This window comes from Eschscholzia californica, unplaced genomic scaffold, assembly GCF_041429995.1.
Source record: "Eschscholzia californica isolate CP2 unplaced genomic scaffold, dmEscCali1.0.p SCAF_329, whole genome shotgun sequence".
NCBI lineage: Eukaryota > Viridiplantae > Streptophyta > Magnoliopsida > Ranunculales > Papaveraceae > Eschscholzia > Eschscholzia californica.
Window position 1 is genome coordinate 2,501 of NW_028238453.1, and position 5,000 is coordinate 7,500.

Below are 5,000 nucleotides of genomic sequence, written 5' to 3' on the forward strand. Positions count from 1 at the left end.
CGAAGGGAATCGACTGGATCCAAAAAGAAGATATTTTTTTAGATTTAGGAACGGGATAAAGAAAACGGGATTCAAGATGCAAATTCAATCAAAAAAGAAAATATTTCCATCTATTTATATTATATTGGCGGCATGGCCGAGTGGTAAGGCGGGGGACTGCAAATCCTTTGTTCGAAAGGATTCTGCGTCCCCGCCTCATCGACAAAAAAACTCGAAATCCTTTATTCGTTCTGCTGACATAACTCGCCGAATTTTTGCTCAGCAGAAATAGAGGAAAAAGACTAGGACTGTAAATCCTTGCCCCTAGGACCCGAGGGAGGATTATAGTATAGGAAGGGTCTGTCTAGCTATCAAGACTTACTGATTCCCTTCCACTACTAGTGTAGTGTCTACTGACTGAGTTTTGGGTTAGATTGGATAATCGGATGGGGAATCAAATTCGTAGTTGTGGAACGGGGGGCAGATACCTTTATAGTATACAGACTCACGAGAGTCTCGAAATGCTCAGACAGCCAATCCATATTGGATTGGATAGAGAATTACCCTTTGTTTTATTTATAGAATAAAACAAAAGTTGAAAAAAAACTTCTTTTCGATAACCCCCAATATAGAGGTATGCGATAGGGGGTGATCTATCTTGATTGTAGATTGCCATGGCTCTTGCTTATGAAGGGCAAGAAAAGAAACCATAGGTCTTACTATTCCTACATGTTCCATTAATAACATAATACCAAGGGAGTAACTGCCTATCTTGCTTGTGCTTAATGCTTCCCGATTCTACCAGAAATCATATAGGAACTTATTATGTGTGGATTTATTGGATTGTTTCATCAATAGCGTTTGGTCAGAATGCCTTTTTGACTCTGCGCCATTGATTCCACTATTATTAGTGATCAATAATGTAAGAATTCCTTCATAGAGATAGGGGACATAATTCACATGGATATAGTAAGTCTTGCTTGGTCTGCTTTAATGGTAGTCTTTACATTTTCCCTTTCACTTGTAGTATGGGGAAGAAGTGGACTCTAGAGATACTACTAATTGGGTTGAGTAATCAAACTGTAATTAATTATTTCATAGATCGTTCTGCAAATAGTTTTAAAATAAAAAGATTTCCATTTCAAAATTCTACTGGAATCCAGTAATGTAATAGTAATATATGAATAATAACCTTTCAATCAAACAAACATTTCAATGATTCCCATGTTCGTATTTGTAAAGTAAAAGAAGATACACATGAGATAAAATTTTTTACAACCGAACTCTTCCTAAATATTCTATTTCGATGAACTAACTAGTTCTTACCAGAATTTTATATGGATATTACAATGAGAAGCAACCGATCCCCTTTTTAATTTCTTTCCCTCTTTACTGTTCATGTTCAAAGAGGAAGTCGTTCTGTTATTACGTAGATACGTACTTTCTCCCGGAGGCAGCATAGATATAGTCGTTGTCCAACGAAGTACTACGAAGAATAAGATCTTATTTGGACGATTCGCATATTGCGCACTTACTCTTTGTTTTATACTCCTAGAAATCTCTTATTTATACTTTATCGACCCTGGTTTAAGCGTTCGAAATCCGTGGGATCTACTACTCTTTTTTTTCCAAATCTGAAGAATTTTCCATAGAAGTCTTTGGATCATCTGTCAACGGCTCAATCAATTATTTGTTCGGAATGCTAAAAAAAGTCTTACTTTGTTTCTTTTATTTGATAGAATAATTGATTTGATTCTTTCGACAAAGCCCGGGATCTATATTGGAAATAATAAGAAACCCAGTAATTATAACCGTAAAAGTAAGAGCAAGATTCGATTATTTCGGATTGATCGAAAGTAATACAAATAGATGGAGGGAAGAACTAGGGTTGGGGTGCTATTTAAATGTAAATTACATATATGTAATTTACATTTAAATATATGAAGATATATATTGTAGATTAATCTATATTAAGCCTATATCTCTTTATAGAATACAGTACAACTTTAGACAATACACTAATAGATAGTGTGGTAGAAAGGTTCATATATTTCTTTCTACCATACTATCGGATCTCATATACTGCTGATTCTAGTCCGCTCATTTCATTTAAGGCGCGGAATGCAAATCACTTTCATTTCTTCAATCATTGACTAAGAACTAAGAAGTCAAGCTTCATTCAAATTAATCATTTTGACTGACTGTTTTTACGTAGATAATAAGTAAAAAAGCAGTAGGAACTAGAATAAACAGTGCAGTAGCAATAAATGCGAGAATATTTACTTCCATAATCTCATCGTTTTTTTTTTTTTACTTCACAATAACTCGGGATCTAATCCCATAGAGATGATAAATCTTCTCCTGTAAATTCAATGAGATGAATTGCATCCCGATGATATTTGATATTGAATCGGATCAATATCATGAATAACAATATCTGAGCTATCAAGTCGATTCATTGTCGAGAATTGAATAGTATAACATAGGAAGATCTTTTATCCATAACAAATCAAAAATTGGATTTCTGATACAATCAATAATCCCGCTGAATTTTTCATTCTTTCTTTTCTATAATCTACAGCCTTCCGTATACAATCATCTGATGAGGTATCATCTGACCCGTCTTCCACTTCTATTAGTCACAAACCCAAACAGTAGAAGTAAAATGGAAAAAAGAAGAAGTGCAGTTCTAAACTAACTAAGTTTTTTTATGATCTAATTTTCGTGGAAGACAAAGAGGTGTCATAAAGATGGATCCCGGTATAAAAGATCTAATATTTCGATAAATTCACTATTTTGGAGTTTGCTCTTTCTTCGGTAGGACCCCCTCAAATAAAATAGGAAGAAAAAAAGATTATGCATTCCCTTACTAATTACTAAGAGGGGTAGATCTTTGTTTGACCTCTCTTTTATTATAATTAATTCTATTTTATATTATAATAGCCGCGTTCCTTGGATTGGGACTGGGACATATATCATATCCAAAATTCAGTGTGCAACTTGAATAAGATAGATAGACTGTTTCCAATTAGGAATTGAGGTTACACAAAATAGGAGCTAGAAGAAAAGGCAGTAGTTTTAATATAAGCCGAAAAATCTTCTTTCGGGCTAACTATGTTAAGGTTAAGTTAATTTTGTATCGTACAATAAAGGAATCCAATTTGTATATGTGCTCCCGCGAAACGGATGTGTATTCTATTCCATTCCATGGATCAAAAGCAATCGAAAAAGTCAGACCAGTATGGTATCTCTTGTAATCCTGAATTGAATATGTTCCTACCAACAATTGTACCAATCTACCTATGTCTCTCCCCACGAATCGGTACTTGTTGAAGTAATTGAAATTCCTGTATTTGTTCGATGAGACACGAAAAAAAAAGAAAATAAAGACCCACGCCGGGAATTAGATCCTACTCCTTGTCACCCTCTTCACAGAAAATAGAGAGATGAATTGATGGATTCATCGGATCCTAGGTCGGGACTGACGGGGCTCGAACCCGCAGCTTCCGCCTTGACAGGGCGGTGCTCTGACCAATTGAACTACAATCCCAGGTAAATAAGGTGTACAGGATTCTTATGATTTCATTCAAACCATATTTCTATTTAGAATCGCCGTGCTGTAACAGAGACAGGAACGCTATATTGCTATTCACATGGATACGGACTTTAGTGAAGTGAGAACGACACGTATTACTAGTAATTCTAGTGCCATATCAAATCGATTGATAATAAATCTTTCAATGGTCAATGAAAAAATATTTTTTTTTCTTTACTTTAACCCCTTCCTTCTATTTACAGACTAGATTATTAGAAAGATTAGAATATGTGGGAACAAATAAAATAAATAAGGATATAACAGAAATTCTTTTCTTTATTCCCCCGCATCGGGCGTTTCTGGAGGCCAAATTTGTTATATCATCTCATGATGGATCGGCGAATGAAATTATTGGGCCGAGCTGGATTTGAACCAGCGTAGACATATTGCCAACGAATTTACAGTCCGTCCCCATTAACCACTCGGGCATCGACCCAGGAAGAATCCATTTTAGACTTATGGATAATCCACGATCAACCTCCTTTCGTAATACCCTACCCCCAGGGGAAGTCGAATCCCCGCTGCCTCCTTGAAAGAGAGATGTCCTGAACCACTAGACGATGGGGGCATACCCGCCCGATCGCCTACTATGCTCATAGTATGAACAGTTTTTTGGAATTGTCAATATAATGTAATGGTATGACTAGATCCGAAGAATCCTTCTGGCTTTCATGATTCCATCGAATTTCGTTTTTTTTATTCAAAAAGGATGCTGTAGAACTTGTAAATCTGAAAAGGGGTCAACAAGTAATCGACTTTTTTTTATAAAAATGTGGTTCAGGGTATGTGTCGAATCTCTTCATCACATGATTCGATGAAATATCTTGGATCTATGTCGAAGTCGAATTTGTGTTAATCAAGTGAATCTCGTTCTGATGGGAGTCAATAAGCGAAAATCTATTAGGGTCAGTCTTGAAACAATTCATTGCATTAATATTTATCAAATATAAATAAGCATTTTTTCCTAGACTTCTTAAGTCAAAATGTTAAGTCAAAAAAATTCTTGTTCCTGAATGAGCCGCTATTTATCTATATGTATATATATTATATACATAGGTACATGCAGTAGACTCATAGTGGCTAGTGGTGCATTCAGGAATTGAATCAAACGAGCCCTTTTAACTCAGCGGTAGAGTAACGCCATGGTAAGGCGTAAGTCATCGGTTCAAATCCGATAAGGGGCTTTTTCCACAAAACTCCAGTCTGAGTCTTCATTTTGGAGCGAAAAATAGAGATATTGTTGATATTTGTAATAAAAAAAGTAAACATCTGCATAAATAACATAAATAATAAGTTATTATTATATAGTAGTAATAAGTATAGTTATAAAGTTGAGCCTTTGTTCATTATCATGATAAGTCATCCCACTTATTGGGAGGGCGACTATGTCACTACAGGCTATACTCCTACTCATGTTTCATTATTC

At 35.3% G+C, this 5,000-nt stretch overlaps 3 non-coding genes across 3 annotated transcripts; 1 reads left to right on the plus strand and 2 right to left on the minus strand.

The window, feature by feature from the left end:
• Positions 1-3,455: 3,455 nt before the first annotated feature.
• Positions 3,456-3,529, minus strand: TRNAD-GUC (transfer RNA aspartic acid (anticodon GUC)). Its single transcript has one exon. It is a non-coding gene; the product is annotated as a tRNA-Asp (tRNA).
• A 397-nt stretch (positions 3,530-3,926) lies between these two features.
• TRNAY-GUA (transfer RNA tyrosine (anticodon GUA)) lies at positions 3,927-4,010 on the minus strand. Its single transcript has one exon. It is a non-coding gene; the product is annotated as a tRNA-Tyr (tRNA).
• A 676-nt stretch (positions 4,011-4,686) lies between these two features.
• On the plus strand, positions 4,687-4,758 carry TRNAT-GGU (transfer RNA threonine (anticodon GGU)). Its single transcript has one exon. It is a non-coding gene; the product is annotated as a tRNA-Thr (tRNA).
• The last annotated feature ends 242 nt before the right edge of the window (positions 4,759-5,000 follow it).